The following is a 17,727-nucleotide window of genomic DNA, read 5'->3' as shown; positions in this document are numbered from 1 at the left end:
AATTCTGCTCCCCCTCCACTTGTTTTCAAATTCACAGCCATTGACTGAGGACATTCTATAGAGTTACCTAGAAGGTGGTAATCCCACACCAACTGTGGTTTTAAAAGAATTCATTATATACACACACACATGCACATATATATGTATATACACATTTTAAACAGCTTTATCGAAGAGTAATTTATATGGCATACAATTCACCCATAGGAAGAATACTGTTTGATGAGTGAATTTATACAGCGGTTCAACCACCAACACAAGCCAGTTTTCAAACACTTCCATTACCCAATTTGCTCATCTGCAGTCAATTCCACTCCCAGCCCTAGGCAATTAAGGGTCTGCTTTCTGTCTCTAAAATGTTGCCTTTTCTAGAAATCCCCAACCTCTTAAAAAAAAAAAAAAAAGTTAGAAGCCCAGGAACGACCCTGCTCTTTCCCAGGCCTGAAAAGGGGAACACTTTGAGGGCAAAAAGGTATGTCTGCGAGGGGACCTAGAGTGCGGGGCCTGATCCCTCTTGGTTGAACTCAGAGAACTCCCAGGTGAACTTAGGGTCAGAGAGGCCTGGGTGGGGAGGGGCCTCTGTGGTCCTACCAGCCCATGCCTTCATTTCACAGACAATAATCAAAGTAGCAGCAGCGAGGGACTTCCCTAGTGGTCCAGTGGTTAAGAATCTGCCTTCCAATACAGGGAATGCAGGTTCGATCCCTGTTCGGGGAACTAAGATCCCACATGCCCCTGGGCAACTAAGCCCACGCGCTCTGGAGCCCACGTGCCACAACTGGAGAGAAGCCCGTGCACTGCAAGGGAAGATCCTGCGTGCCGCAACTAAGACCCAACGCAGCCAAATAAATAAATTAATTAAAAAAAAAACAGAAACAGAAACAGAAAAAACAGGACTTCCCTGGTGGTGCAGTGGTTAAGAATCTGCCTACTAATGCAGGGGACACGGGTTCGATCACTGGTTGGGGAAGATCCCACCTGCCGCGGAGCAACTAAGCCCGTGTGTCACAACTACTGAGCCCGTGCTCTAGAGCCCGTGAGCCACAACCACTGAAGCCCGCGCACCTAGAGCCCGTGCTCCGCAACAAGAGAAGCCACCTCAATGAGAAGCTCGCGCACCGCAGCGAAGAGTAGCCCCTGCTCGCCGTAACTAGAGAAAGCCTGTGCGCAGCAACAAAGACCCAACGCGGCCAAAAATAAATAAATTCATAAAAAAACAAAAAACAACAACAAAAGAAACAAAGTAGCAGCAGCGATGGCTACTGCTCAGGGCCTGGCATGGCCATGTGCTGGCTACCCCTGGGGGCCACCCGAGGAGGGAGGATGGATCTGGATGCAGAGGGCAGGAGTTCCTCTCTTCCCAAGGACCACTGCGTGAGGTGCTCACTAAATGCAGAGAGGTCTTCCCCCACCCACCCCAGCTTGGATAGCAAGGGCCAGGCCCCTATCCTGCTCTCTCAGGCCCAGCTAGTTCTAGTTCTAGCTGGAAAGGCTCTTGTTTCCAACCTTTTGCTTCTGGGCCCCAAACCCCCCTGCTAAACTCACCGTGGTTCACCAGCGTCTGAAAAGGAAATTGCCAGCTGCACCAACTTAAAAGTGACCAGGGAAATCAGCTTCCAAACTAGACCCAGAGCAACCAGCCAGAGAAGAGCTCAGTCCTAGAAGCAGGGCAAGTTTGGAAGCAAGGCTGGGGGATGGGCTGGCCTTTGCCTACAAATCACCTGGGCAGGTGAAAATCAGAGAGGCCTCCTTCGTTCTAATCAGCAACTTGCCGTGTTTTCTGGAGACTGGAGGCAGACTATAAATTGCTTTTTTCTGCAATGACCAGGCGTAGGAGGGAAGGGGAACTTTCCAGTATATTCAGTAGGACAGCCTTTCTCACCCCAAAAGGAGCAAAGTTGTGAGTCTGTGAGTGGGAGTGACTAGAATTAATAATAACAATAGTGAACATTTATTCAGAGCTTCATAAGTAGTGTTCTAAGTACTATCTTATGAAGCAGGTACCATTATCACCCCGATTTCACAGATGAGAAAACTGAGGCCCAGAGAGGTGAGGAATGTTCAGAGCCCCACGCAGTGAGGCGTGGGGCTGGGAACTGACGTCTGGAAGTTAGCTCCCCTTATGTCCCGTGCAGTACTGACTTCTGCCACGGAGATGCCTTGCTCTCCCCTGAGCCTTGTTAATAGGCCTACACTCAATCCAGGAACACCTGAGACCAATCAAAGCTGACACCAAAGTTACCCATGCTTCTGCTCTTTCTAGCACCCCAAACTGCCCCAAGAAGCCAGGGGTCTGTGATGCTGAGTAATGGAAAACGAGTTAGGTAACTTTGTTGTTACAAGTTGAACTGTGTCCCCCAAAAGGAGATGTTCAAGTCCTAACATCTGGTACCTATGAATATGACTTTATTTGGAAATACGTTCTCTGCAGTTGTAATCAAGTTAAAATGAGGTCATACTGGATTAGGATGGCTCTAAATCCAAAGACTGGTGTCCTTATAAGGAGAGGGAGATTTGTAAACTACAGTTACACAAACACAGGAGGAGGCCATGTGATTACAGAGGCAGAGATTGGAGTGATGTGTCTACAAGCCAAGGAACCCCAAGGATTGCCAGCAACTACCAGCAGCTGGGAGAGAGGCATGGAAGAGATTCTCCCTCAGAGCCTCCAGAAGAAACCAATCCTGCTAACAACCTTGATTTTGGACTTTTGGCCTCATGAGCTGTGAGAGACTAAATTTCTATTGTTTTAAACCACCCAGCTGGTGGTAATTTGTTATGGCGGCCCCAGCAAACTAATACAGTCACTTTCTCAAATCTCTTCAACCAGCCCTGTCATTTTGCTGGTTCCCTCATTAATGACTTAAATAAATCTTTGACATGTGGTCACTACCTACTTGTATGCAAACCTTTCTGAAAATGACACGTTGCCATGGCATAGACACAGAACTATTACTTCAGTTCACTCTGCCCATGGTCTGCTAAGCCACGAGCCCCCACCGCCCATCCTTCTGTCCCAGTCCCAGGCAACAGGATGCCGGGACACAGGGACCGCCCAGACCGAGCCCCCCGCCCCCGGATGGCGCTCCACCCAGATGGTGGCAGCCCTCTCAGTCTTGGTCTTTTTTAGCAGCTGGAGGGCAGAGGCAGCCTGGCAACAGAAAGCTGAGAGGTGGAGGGCTGGGGGAGAGGGGACCTTTCCAATCCTGGCCACAGCTGAGGAGCTGGGCAGAGAAAATGCTAGTAACCTCGTGCCAGAGGTGCTGGGGGCTGGGGCTTCGTGACACAAAGCAGACGGCCAAACTGCCCACTGAGGACAGTGAGGTCATCTGGAGGCTGACTCACTGAGGCTGGCAGTGAAGGGTGTGCATGGAAGAAGTCAGCTCCCCCTGAACCCTGAGCAGGGCGCACAGGGTGGGCCTGGGAGTCGGGCGCTTTGTCCTTCATCCCGGGGCTTGTTACCAAGGCCCGTCTCATTTCCCATGACACCTTCAGGGCTGAGGCGGGTGGTGAGACGTGAGCGGGGCAGCGGGCTGGGTTTGAGGTCATGTCCTTCATTTACTCACTGTGTGATCAGGAATAAGAATCTGACCATCAGCTTCCGTATTTGGAAAATTACCACCTTTCCCACTAGTTCCCAGGAAGCCTCGATGGACTCGGGGCCGAGAAAGCACCTCACAAAGGGCCTGGTGTAAAACTGGCATATAAATGCTAAAAAAAAAAAAAAAAAAATTAAGTCATCCTCAAATGCAACTCCCTTGGCTTTTTTGAGGAAATCACTCTGAGCAAGGAGGGTGAGAGGTGAAAGCAATTAAGTAATTTTTTTCCCAAAAATGGAAAATATCTTCTGGTTTACAAAAATTACTGCATTTCACGAATTCTAAGATGCACATTCCCCCCCCCCCACCACATTTTAACATCTCAAAAACCCAGATATTGGTGATGTAATTTGGTAGTAGTTTTTCTTCATGGTAGTATATAAAATAATGGTGTCTTTCAAGCAATGGCATCTTAGACTTATGAAACGTGGTCTAAAATTGACACACGCTCATCGTATAAAGTTTAGACCACAGAAGTATACATAATAAAGGTTCCCCAAATTCCATTCCCCAGAGACCACCGCCACCCTGAAGACAGCCCACTTTGTGTGGAAGTGCACGTTTCTGTTTTTGTTCTCTTTAATCGCCCAGCAAACCTCCGTAGACCAGTCACCCACACCTCCGCCAGTGCACCAGAGCCAAATTAATGCTTACCTAAAGAGGGCAACACATTACATATTTGGATTTTGTGATCAGACACCTTCCCCAGCCCCACCCCACGGGGCTGGCCCCTCCCCTGCTGCCCATCCCTGTCTGGAGCACAGTGCCCTGTGCCAACCAGAAGGTGTGGCGCTGAGGGAGTCCATGACTTAAGCCTTTTAAAAAATGTACATGCAGTGCAGTTTGTAGTTTTACCAGTTGCAAGTGACTAAAACAGGGAGGTGCGGGGCCTGGTCTGGAAAGAGAGAAAGCGGTGGGAAATCAGAAATGTGTGTCTTACGCAAGGACAGGCTTTTTAACCCATGATATGATTTCGCAGAACCACCAGGAGCCCTCACGCGCAGCTCTGTGCCAACTTAACCAAACGGGGAAGAAGGAGGCACACGGCGTCAACGTTCATGAACAGGTAGTGGTTGTCAGGAGCACTGGACTGTGAAAGAGTCTGAGAACCACGTTTTTCAAAGGAGGAGGGGAAAGTGACTTGTCCAAGGTCATTTCACCAGTGATCGGCGGAACCCGCCTGGAATCTGCTCTAGTCCATCCGCAAAAGCAAACCTGGGGCTTTTTCTACCATGTCACATGGCCTCCAAGGGGATGATGCCTTCTGCCTCCATCAGCTACATGAAAAATCTGCTCGGCCCGAGTCTACCTGCATGGCCCTCTGTGGATCACAACATCAACAGAAGACTGAAGTGAGAAGTAAGGGGAAGGAGGCGGGGAAACATAGCAGCCTGGGGGCCCACTGGTTATGAAAGAGACTTCTGTTTGCCTGCCCTGTGCGTCTGGAATTTTGTATGAAAACAATGAACTGGAAGGAGGTGAAAGCGTGCTCCCCAAAGCAAGGCCACCACACTCCCCCGCCCCACACTCCCACCTCGCCTTATAAAAGACCTGCTTTGTTTCAAGCAAAGCAAAGGAGAAGCTGGGGAATATGCTGAGATTTGGGGGAGTTCAGGTGTTTGGGGTTGACATTGCCAACGTCTGGGACGAGGCAGCTATCAGAAAAATTGGGAGCCAAACTAGAACCTGGGATTTCAAACAACGATCATCTTCATAACTGCCCTCATGTTTACGTCATGCTTTACACAAGCTTGCAAAATGCTTTCTCAGGCCTTTTCTCAACAGAGCAAGAGCTTGGGGAGGGACAAAGAGCATCAGTTCCTTCAGCCTTCTCGCTTGCTGTCCGGGTGGCACTGCGGGTACACTGCTTTGTCCATGACCGTCCCCATCCCTGCAAGTTGGGCAGGCTGGGCAGGGGTCCCGGCTTCCTCGCCTGCTGGTTTCAAGACCCTTGTGTGGGTTAATGGGTCGTGATGCCAGCTGCGTGAGGGCGGATGAGAGTGGCTACCTGGCAGGATGGCTGTGAGGACTGAACAAGCTTCTAGGTTAGGACCTGGCTCATGGCTAGACCTCAGTCGATGCTGGCCACTGTTTGTTCCAGCTAGTAAGAGGCTTACAGTAAGGCTGGGGGTATGGCCTAGCCTGGAAGCACCTGGGTAGGTCTCCGGATGTAACTCCTGCCCAGATCTGGGGTGTGTGTGGGGGTGTCTGGGTGGGAGGAGAGCATCATGTGAGGCAGGCTGTGGATTGAGTGATGCTGCAGGGAGGGTGGGGTCCACAGGGTTGGGGTCACTGGTTGACAGAGTCCGGCTTTCACTAAAGTGTACAGCTTTTCACTAAAGTGAAAAAAAAAAAGTGACACACAAGTACTGAGATCTAATGAGGGCCAGATTACATCACTCCTCTTCCTCAACCCTCCCCCGGGTCCTCATCTCAGTCAGAGAAATAGTTACAATCCTTTCAGTGGCCCATAGGGCTTGGGTCCCCACTACCTGTCTGACCTCCCTTCCACACTGGCCTCCTCGCTTGCACTCAAACATGACAAGCATGCTCCTGCCTCAGGGCTCTTGCACAAGCTGCTCTGTTTGCCAGATTATATTCTTTCCCCTAGATATTCACGCGGCTCCCTCATTTCCTTCAGACTTCTGCTCAAACACCACTTTTTCAAAGAGGGCTTCTTTGACAACTTTTTTTTTTGGCTGTGCCGCTCGGCTTGTGGGATCTTAGTTCCCCAATGTGCGGAGTCATAACCACAGGACCACCAGAGAATTCCCTGACCACTTTGAATAGCAGCCTGCTGATGGTGTTCCTATCGCCGTATCATGCTGAATTTTCCTGCAGATCGTTCATCAGATCATGACACATTTTATCACATATACAAGTTTGTTCTTTCTCTCTCTCCACTAGAATCTAAGTTTCATGAAGATAAGGATTTTGTTTGGTTAACTTGCTAGTGCTTAGCAGTATGCCTAGCATGCAATTGGCGCTCAAAAAATATTTGTTGAGGGCTTCCCTGGTGGCGCAGTGGTTGAGAATCTGCCTGCCAATGCAGGGGACACGGGTTCGAGCCCTGGTCTGGGAGGATCCCACATGCCGCGGAGCAACTAGGCCCGTGAGCCACAACTACTGAGCCTGCGCGTCTGGAGCCTGTGCTCTGCAACAAGAGAGGCCGCGATAATGAGAGGCCGGTGCACCGCGATGAACAGTGGCCCCCGCTCGCCGCAACTAGAGAAAGCCCTCGCACAGAAATGAAGACCCAACACAGCCAAAAATAAATAAATAAATAAATAAATAAATAATAAAAATAAAGGAATTCCTTTAAAAAAAAAAATTTGTTGAAATGAACAAACCACCGTGGTCTGGCATGAGTCATTTTTCATTGCCTAGAACTGATATTTCTTGGCAATTGCTTTATGCCAGGCATTGGACTAAGCCCTTGCCATGCATTAGCTTATTTAACCAAGTACTATTATTACCCCATTTTATAGATGAGAAAACTGTACCTCAAAGGTTGGTTTCCTTACCCAGGTAATAATGGCAGAGCCAGAACTATATCTAGTTCTGACGACCCCAGAGTGTGGGTTCCTAGCAACACGATACTCATTCCTGATGCACCAAGAGTCTGAAAAGATAAACATCAGAACTATAGTAGGCTTACAGTTGATCTGTATCCCTTCTTCATATTTTTCTAAATTTGTTTTCCCCAGTAAGCAGGTATTAATTTTATAATGAGAGAAAAAAAGAAGTTGATCTGCTTGTCCATCCGTCCACCAGGCCTGACCACAAAGGTGGGACCCTAAAGAGGAAGGTTACACACTGCTCTTCTGGAAGCCTCTGAATTCCAGAATGTCTGGGAACCTGATTAAGAGCAGGAGGGATCTAAGGACCCCTGCACAGATGATGGTGGCAGAAAGACAACTTTCAGGTCAGCTGTGAGGATTGCAACTATTACCAGAAGCAGCAAGTGCTAAGATGGAAGAGAAATTTCTCTACAAGTGCAACTGTGCAACTTCTTTTCCTTTTGGATTCTGGCACCACATAGACAGTAAAAATGCTTCAAGGTCTGATACCAGCTTAAATCTATGCCACCTTCCCCAAGTTGTGCTTGGCTTTGAAGCTGTGACAAGGCTTGCATTTTTCACGCAGAACCAGCAGGTCAACTTTTCCAAGAAGACAACCCAGTTCCCCACCTTGGTGTGGGTTTCTGTCCCTGCAGGGTCTCGTCAGGAGGAAAAGGATGCTGTGACAACTCTGTGACTAAATCCTCCAATAGTCAGTGAGCACCGTGGTAGGGTCAAGAAACCAGCACTTCCGGTAAAAAAGTAAAAAGCTAAGAGCATGTCCTATTCTTAGCAAATACAAACTAAGGAAAAGGAACACGATGGAAGAGTTGACATTCTCAAACAGTTTAGGGAAAAAGTGTGTGTTGGTGTACACATACACAGAGAGTGATAAAGCAAATGGGGCAAAGTGTAAACAGTCAGTGAATCTGGGTGAACGGTAAATGTTGAGCTCCTTGTGCTGTTCTTGCAATGTTTCTATGAGTTTGAAATCACGTCAGAATAAAAAGTTACAAAGAAAAAGAAGGATATGTGTGCTGAATTAGCTAATGCGTTCAGTTTAGTGTTTAGAGAAGCTGAACTAAGGGTCCAATTCCTTTTCTTGTGCTAAACTCACCCAGGAAATGGAGAAAACTGTAATCATCTCATTCCTCTTCCCATTGGTCACACTGGACCCTCGTAAGCTTCCTGGTATGGGAAACATCCTGCTTGGACAAGAGCTTTGATCATAAAAATGCAATAAATGCCCGGAGCCTGAGATTGGAATCTTTGGAAGGGACTGTAGGAGACGGAAGGGGAAACTTGCTACCTCCCCACAGGGAGGCCAAGGCGGGGTCAACATGGAGAAAATCTGAAAACTCACAGGGCAGACAGGGTGTGATGGTGCTGGAGGGCGGCAAAGGCGAGTGAGGCACAGCCCTGCCATTAGGAGCTCACAGTTTAATGGGGGGGTTGAAGCTACACACAGGTGACCCCTGGGGTGGAAAGTGCTGGGGGAGGAGGAAGGTCACAGAAAAAGTTCTCCAAGGGCTGAGGGCAGGGAGGCTGCTTGGGGTATTTTTGAAGGACACTGGGAGAGACAGAGAGAGAAATTCCCTGCATAGAATGCGGCCTCATGATAACTTCCCTTTCTGCTGAAGCCAGCCTGCTGGTTCTGCACAACCAAAAGTGTGAATCCTCCCCTGCAATGGGGCAGCCTTTGCACACCCAGCTCCCTCTGTCTCAACCATTTCTGCCACCTTAAATCCCCTCTTCCTGCTGTCCCCCCAAACCCGGCTCTTCCTCCAGGCCTAGCTCCAGTGTGTGTGAAACCACTCACACACCTGCCACTTTCCTACCTTTCCCCTGCAATGCCTTCCTGTAATGTATGTCCCCAATAAGTTCAAATCTTTCCTGCCCTTCAAGGCCTGTCTGAGCCTTGCCCCCTGCAAATTTCTCAAGCTGCTCCCTGGAGAAGTCATTTGATTCTGAAAGGAGAGGCATCGGTATGACTCAGTGGTTCAAACATTTAATGCTTCCTCAGGAGGCATGGGGGAAGCTATTTTGAACTGACCAATCCTACCACACTCTTTGCAGTGCTGATCCTTCTGGGAGCCATTTTTGAAAATCCCGACAAAGCACTGCTGCACTCGGCCTTGTCACACGGCACAGACAGCTGAGGGAGCCAGCTCACTGGGCCTTAGGCCAGCCTGGGCAGGTGCATTCCTTAGCAGAAGAGAAGTCCTGCAAGGAGGAGGTGAGTTCTGGGTGGCAAAGAGATCAGAACTAGGACCAGTGCAGTTAGGAGAAACAAGGACTTAGGACTCTGATGGCAAGGGACACTTTCTGTTATGAAATGCTGCCACACGTGGTCGTGTGCTCCTTGTTGCACAAGGGAGCCAAGTGAAAGTGGGGAAGCGTATAAAGATTTGTTTCGGCCCACAGCAGAATCTCCCAAATGTCCAACCCTCAGGGCAGTCTCCAGTGGTCTAGGGGGACCTGAGAAAAATAAGGGCAGCATGCTGAGGGCTTCGTAAAGTTAGTCCATTGAAAGGACTGTTCCTTTTTTGATACAGGTCCCAGAGTCCGAAAAGCTCTGAAAACCAAGTCTTTGGTTTGGCACCAAAACTCAACTGGCAGATAATCCTGTCCTGAACTGACACATGGTTATTTATAGCTTTTACTTATTCCACTTAGTTGAATATTCATATGGTTCACTGCAGAAATTTTACATATTATGAAGTATTGTATGTACCACATTACCTTTTTTAAAAAAATTATTTTATTTATTTTATTGCGCTGGGTCTTAGTTGTGGCATGCATGTCGGATCTAGTTCTCTGACCAGGGATCAAACCCGGGCCCCCTGCACTGGGAGCACAGAGTCTTAACCACTGTGCCACCAGGGAAGTCCCCACATTACCTTTCAAAATGTAAAAACTTTCAATTCCAAAACAAATCTGGCTTCCAGGGTTTCATAAGGATTTGTGGAACACTATTACGTGCATCCTATTTTTTAGAGTGAAAGTAACTAGTAGCTGTGGCTTGTTTTGTTTTTAATAAAAATTTAAAATGTTATTGCTTGGCAAAATAAAAAAGTTGGCAACCCTATGTCTAGTTCCAAATTTCTTGAACATTTTATTGTTCTAAGTCCAACCCTGGCATAAGGCATTTCTGATGCTTTACAAATCTAGGCTTGATTAGAACAGAGGTTGCCAGCTAGTTAGTCACACTGGCCAAAAAGAGCTGAAGACATGTTTTGTTTGCTTCCCACAGTGCATTCTCCCCTCCCATCTGGAAAGTGAACATGAAGTCCAGTTTCCAGTTCCTCTTGAAAATTCAGAAGATGTTGACAACAGTCCTGCACGGCACATAATCAGCTGGAGTCAAGCGGCAGGTGGCCTCCGCTGCTTTCTAGTCAATCCCTCTCTGCAGACTGTAACACCCAGTTTGTTTTTTTTGTTGTGTTCTGTTTTTTAATATTTTATTTATTTATTTATTTGGTTGCGCCGGGTCTTAGTTGCGGCTGGTGGGCTCCTTAGTTGCAGCTCACCAGCTCCTTAGTTGTGGCATACGAACTCTTAGTTGTGGCATGCATGTGGGATCTAGTTCCCTGACCAGGGACCGAACCCAGGCCCCTTGCATTGGGAGTGTGGAGTCTTAACCACTGCGCCACCAGGGAAGTCCCTAGAACACCCAGTTTGGTCCACTGTCACCAGACAGACATACTAGAAGAGACTACGTTAAGACTGCCGGTCGGGCTTCCCTGGTGGAGCAGTGGATAAGATTCTGCCTGCCAATGCAGGGGACACAGGTTCGATCTCTGGTCTGGGAAGATCCCACATGCCGCGGATCAACTAAGCCCGTGCGCCACAACTACTGAGCCTGCGCTCTAGAGCCCGCGAGCCACAACTACTGAAGCCTGCATGCCTAGAGCCCGCAACAAGAGAAGCCACTGCAATGAGAAGCCTGCGCACCGCAACAAAGAGTAGCCCCCGCTAGCCGCAGCTAGAGAAAAAGCCCGCACGCATCAACAAAGACCCAACCCAGCCAAAAAAAAAAAAAAAAAAGACTGCTGGTCACCAGCTCCATATAGGAACGGCCCTAGCCAATACCTCCGCAAACCTAGGAGGCTGCTGCTCTAGGGAAGGCCAGGAGCAGAGAATTCTGGGAGGCTAGGAGGCCAAGAGCAACTTGCTTGACTCAGTGAGCTCCTTAGCTGATGACACAAAAGAACTTGCTTGATTAGGAATTCCTTCTCACTTTCACAGCAACTCCTGCCAAAGCTGCAATTATCAGGAATATTTTCAGCCTGCCTGAGGCTCAGCTGCTGAAAGCCTGTGTGTAACATGGTCCTTCGTCCACAAGAATGACAGCATTTCAAAAATACGGTATTAATGAATTTAAAACACCTATTTTAAAAAAAGGCACAATACAAAGCAAAATAAAGATAGTGATTTTTGGTTACTCAACTGACACCTGTCCAACCAGAGTCAACACTTTGGTCACAGTGGAGTTTGCATAGGTAAAATATGCCACTCTTACAGAGATGGTCTATTTAATCAGAACTCTTTTCTTCAAATACAAGGCATGGAAGACAATATATGAAACACCCATGTACCTGTCATCCCAAATGAACAAGTCTTGAACTCTGCCACACGTGCCTTTTTAAAAAATTAATTAATTAATTAATTTTTGGCTGCACTGGGTCTTCACTGCTGCGCATGGGCCTTTCTCTGGTGTGGCGAGCAGGAGCTACTCTTCCTCGCAGTGCGTGGGTTTCTCATTGCAGTGGCTTCTCTTGTTGTGGAGTATGGGCTCTAGGCGTTCGGGCTTCAGTAGTTGTGGCTTGCGGGCTCTGAGCGCAGGCTCAGGATTTGTGGCACACGGGTTTAGTTGCTCCGTGGCATGTGGGATCTTCCCAGACCAGGGCTCGACCCGTGTCCCCTGCATTGTCAGACGGATTCTTAACCACTGCGCCACCAGGGATGCCCTACCCTACCCAGTTTTGACAAATGATATTAATCTTTTTCATCTACTTTGAATACTTTTGAAAAGAAGATATGCAGGACTCCCTATACCATATAGAATGCATTAAAAAAAACTTTAGGGCAATTTAAGGTTCACAGCAAAACTGAGTGGAACACAGCATGTGTTTTTTAAAAGAAAAAACAAATAAATTTTTGGCTGCGTTGGGTCTTTGTTGCTGTGCGCACGCTTTCTTTTTAGTTGCAGCGAGCGGGGTCTATATTCTTCGTTGAGGTGTGCGGGCTTCTCATTGTGGTGGCTTCTCCTCCTGTGGAGCACGGGTTCCAGGCGCGCGGACTTCAGTAGTTGTGTCTTGCGGGCTCTAGAGCGCAGGCTCTGTAATTGTGGCGCATGGGCTTAGTTGCTCCGCGGCATGTGGGATCTTCCCGGACCAGGGCTCGAACCCGTGTCCCCTGCACTGGCAGGCGGATTCTCAACGAATACGCCACCAGGGAAGCCCAGCATGCATTTTTTAAAAAAGCCCTGAGGGAAATTCCTATTTACTTTTCACACTGCGAAATAATTTATTATTAATATTATGGACACTGACCAGGATTTTTGGTTTATTAGAAAGCTTAGAGCCACATGTGCTGGGTGGCATGAAGTAATCTTTTTCCCTCTCAGTCTTGGCTCAATTTTATATCTTCACTCTTGTTTTACTGTCTTCTTTCCTCTTCCCCTGCTCATTTTAAGCACGCTATTCCATGCTCTAGGTATCTGTGTAGATCACCATAAACCTTATTGAAACAGGCTGGGCATAAATGAATTCAGTACCTTTCTACTTGGTAATTGGTAAAAACTAGGTGCAGCTCTTCTCACTGTGTTGTTTAAGTGTATACCTTAAATAAGGCTTAAAGTCTGTACAAAACAAGGTCCTCCCAGTCAAATTTACATTCACGGTAATAGAATGTTCGCTGCCACTCACTGGTTTTATTCCAGACCAGCGGGAGCACCATAATACGATCTACCAGTGGCTGCCACTAACAACCAGAAAGCAGTGATTAAAGTCCATCTTCAGACTTGGATTTAATTTCCTATATCCAAAAACTTTTTATGGAGTACCTAATATAATATATGCTGTACACTATACTAGGCTCTAGCTATACCAAAGCAAGTAAAGCCCCAGCTGCAGGCCTCAGGGAGTTTATAGTCTAGTGGGGAAGACAGAGAAGGAACTGGCGATTATAAACTATAGCCCAGGGAAAGAGGGGTAAGCTGTGAAGAAAGGTCCATCTGTCCAGAGTGTCCAGTAAAAACTGTCCCTGGGGCTTCCCTGGTGGCGCAGTGGTTGAGAGTCTGCCTGCCAATGCAGGGGACACGAGTTCGAGCCCTGGTCTGGGAGGATCCCACATGTCGCGGAGCAACTGGGCCCGTGAGCCACAATTACTGAGCCTGCGCGTCTGGAGCCTGTGCTCCACAACAAGAGAGGCCACGATAGTGAGAGGCCCACGCACCGCGATGAACAGTGGCCCCCGCTTGCCACAACTGGAGAAAGCCCTCCCACAGAAACGAAGACCCAACACAGCCAAAAATAAAAAAAAATAAAAACAAAAAAAACAAAAAAAAACAACAACTGTCCCTGTAGCTTTTCATACAGTGGTAGAAGATAAAAGGGCATAGTTTTAAGAGAACAATCTACTTTGGGAACTCTTGATAAAAACTTCTAAATTTAAATTGTAGGTATAACAGTTATCTTGAGGAAGCACAAGCTTGACTATTTGTCATCCAAAGAAATGAATTTCCCAAGTACTCTCTTGTTTTGGAATTTCTACAACTTGTCATACATCAATTATACAAGGGAAGAATGTCATCCTTACAGAAGTCTCTTTGTTTGCTTTGATACATTTTATAAAATCAAGTCTTCCAACAATTCAGAAGTTTCCCAATGGGAAATTAGGTGAGAAACCAGTCTCCAAACTGGCTCCCAACAATCCCTGCTGCCTCTTGGTATCCATGCCCTTGATAACCCTGCCAAATCGTACCTGGGTTAATCTGTGTGAGCAACAGAATGTGGCAGAGTGATGGTACATCCCTTCAGAGATTCAAAGGCTTCCCTCCTTTGTGCTCTTCTCTCTTCAATCCCTTGCTCTGGGGGAAGCCAGCTGCTGTTTGAAGCAGCCCTATGGAGAGGCCGCCTTGGTGAGGAACTGAATGAAGCCTTAAGCTAACAACCATCCGAATGAGCTTAGAAATGCATCCTCTAGCCCCAGCCAACAGCTTGACTGCAACTTCAAGAGAGATCATGGTCTAGATCCACCCAGGTAAGCTGCTCTTGGATCCTCAGAAACTGTGTGAGATAATAAATGTTTGCTATTTTAAGCCGATAAATTTGGGGATAAATTGTTATATAGAAATGGATAACTAAAACAAATTTTGAGGACTTTGCTATAAAATGAGACCAGAAAAAGTATTCAAAGACAGATGATTTAAGCGGGTCGAAGGTTCTATTTACTCCAGGTACTATCACAGTACGTACTCACCTTCACTGATAACAAGGGCTTTATGTGGACACAGCACATATATAATTCACCACCTAATTTTTGGCTTAAGTATTTAAAGTACAAAGTCTTTTTTTTTTTTTTTGGTCTAAAGTTACGTGACTAAATAAACTCTTCTCATGGATGTTTTGTGTGTCTGATTTTATTAGCTACATACATGAAGTACTAAATTAGAATGTCCCACTTTAAAACTACCAAATTTCGTTTGTGGAAGAAAATGTGATTAGCTCTATATACACTGAGGAAAATAAAAATCTGGTTAAAAATATCCAAAACACATTAACTCTCTGAAAGTTAGTTATGGAGTATATGGGGTGGAGGGTATGGGGGGAGGTTAAATAAGCATAGGCTAATTATCTCAGAACAAGTTTCCAACCAAAACCAGAATGGCATAACTAAGAAAAGATTTACGAACAGCGAAGTAATTTACAGTGGAAACCTGTGATTCAAGAAGTGGAAATGGTCGAGGTTTTTCAAGTGCCTTTGGTGCTCCTTCCTTATTGGTGTTCTTTCATCTGCTTAAACAGCCTGCCATGAGGAAGCGTTCTCAGCCCAGCAGGAATGGATCCCGGCCATTTAAGAGGGAAAAAAATGCTGTCCAAACACACATGCCTGCTTCAAATTCTACGTGGAACAAGATCAGACAAATAAATACATAAAAATTTAGGATGAAAAAAACCCTCTAGGATGTAATTTCATAGAAGTTTTGAATCTCTGCTAAATGAAATCAGGCTACCTAGATGTACTCCGGCCAATTCAAGAGGTCAACATGAAAAGAGGAAGTGAACAGCAACTGTGGACGGTGGGAGCATAACCCGAAAAAGTTCCTTTACTCCTCCATCAACCACTCCCCACCCCAGTCCCTTTTGCTTTTATTCTCAATGCTCTTGTCTTTTTCACTTTTTCATAGGCTTTATCTCAGTGTCCTTGTAAAACAGGGTAACAAATCATATAAGCTCCGGGTTGAAATCTTTAGGAAGAAATATATAGCTGCTTCATCTGCTCAATGAGCAGCACTGTTAACACACACAACAAGATGTGGTGAACACTTGCCTTCACGTGCCAGGAGTTACTGGCTCCATCCAATCCATGCCCTGGCCTAAGACACTTTCCCCTGTTTAAGACAAAAAAATCCTCCACAAAAACAAAAACAAAAAAACCCCAAATAACCCGATTAAAAAATGGGCAGAGGATCTGAACAGACATTTTTCCAAAGAAGATACACAGATGATCAACAGGAACATGAAAAGATATTCAACATTACTAATTAGGGAAATGCAAATCAAAACCACGAGATACTTCACACCTGTTAGAATGGCTATTATTGAAAAGAAGGAATAACAAATGCTGGAGAGGATGCGGGTAAAAGGGACCCCCTTGTACACTGTTGGTAGTACTGTAAATTGGTACAGCCACTATGAAAACCGTAATGGAGTGTCTTCAAAAAATTAAGACTAGAACTACCATATGACCCAGCTATTCCACTTCTGGGTATTTATTCAAAGAACACAAAAACACTAATTCAAAAAGATAAATGCACCCTTATGTTCACTGCAACACTGTTTACAACAGCCAAGATATGAAAACAACCTAAGTGTCCACTGATGGATGAATGGACAAAGAAGATATTGTGTATATACGCAATGGAATAATACTCAGCCATACCAAAGAATGCTACAATGTGGAACAGCATTTACAACATGGATGGACCTTGAAGGTATTATGCTAAGTGAAGTAAGTCAGACAAAGTATGATATCACTCATATGTGGAATCTAAAAAAATAAAACAAATGATCAAACAAAATAAAACAAAAACTCATAGATACAGAGAACAGATCAGTTGTTACCAGAGGGTAAGGTGGTTGGTGGATGGGCAAAATGGGTGAAAGGGGGTTAAATGTATGGTGACGGATGGTAACTAGACTTGTGGTGGTGATCACTTTGTAGTGTATATAGATGTTGAATTATAATGCTGTACACCTGAAAATTATATCTCTACATAAATCCTTCACTAGTTGCAAGGTGCAGTTCAAACCATTTTACAGGGCAAAACTCCAGGACAGTACATAAAACCTTAAAAATGTTTTCCAATTCTAGGAAAATCAATCTCAGATGTTAGTGGTTTGTAAATTCAGGTACTTCTAGAGAAACCAGTCCTGTTCCCCAGACTACCTAGAAGGAAAACTCACCTTTGGCTCTGCAGCCAGATGTCTCTGGGTTGGATGGTTGAAGGTGAGAGGAAATGCACCCTTTTTCTATGGTTCCACAGGTTCCTACGTCTTCCTCTAGCATCCTGTATTGTGACTGGCCAGCTTCCTTGCCTGTATTTCTCCTCTACAGCAAAAGCTCTATGACAGTAGGAACTGAATATTGCCAGAACCTGGCACAATGTCTCACATCAGACACTCAAAAAGTATTTGCTAAATGAATGGATGTAAAACCATCAAAGCCTGGAGACACAATATGGAGTAGCAAAAAAATAATCATCCTCATCCTCAACTTTATAACTTACTGTAAATCTGACTATGAGTTAAAAATGCTCTGGGTTTTCTCCCTGATAGGCAAAACGGTGAGAACGAATTGCTAAGACCTCTTCCAGTATTCTGATTCTACATATACATGTACAAAGCATGTTTAAAATTGTAAGACTGATGTTTAAATGAACACACCAGAATTCATAAGTGCAAATGAACATTAACTCTTTTAAACATAGGTACTTTGACAAGGTACTCATTCAATTACGAAAAGCAACTTAGAATTCTGCAGACTTCTTTCTGTTTCTAATTTAAAGCAAAACCAAATAGCTTTTTAATTTACAAAAGCAACATATATTTACCACTAAAAATAAATCAGAAATCATAAAAAGGGAACAGAATTGACCCTCAATCATACAGACAGAAGCACTAGTGTAGCCTGGATAAAAAATCGTTCTGAGTCCTCCTGCTATAAACATATCCTGTATGTCTACATTTTTTTCTTTACAAAACCAAGGTTATTCTACACTGGTAACCTCTTTCTTAATATAGTATGAATATATTCCCACATACTCTGCAAGCACAGCAATC

General features: G+C 45.7%; 1 protein-coding gene across 1 annotated transcript in view; it reads right to left on the bottom strand.

Moving 5' to 3' along the window:
• SLMAP (sarcolemma associated protein) overlaps positions 1 to 17,727 on the bottom strand; it is a 312,286-nt gene that overhangs the window by 142,289 nt on the left and 152,270 nt on the right. The gene's annotated exons all lie outside the window — the stretch shown is intronic.

This window comes from Balaenoptera ricei, chromosome 11 (assembly GCF_028023285.1).
Source record: "Balaenoptera ricei isolate mBalRic1 chromosome 11, mBalRic1.hap2, whole genome shotgun sequence".
NCBI classification, from domain to species: Eukaryota; Metazoa; Chordata; class Mammalia; order Artiodactyla; family Balaenopteridae; genus Balaenoptera; species Balaenoptera ricei.
This window is presented reverse-complemented; position numbering and strand designations above follow the sequence as displayed.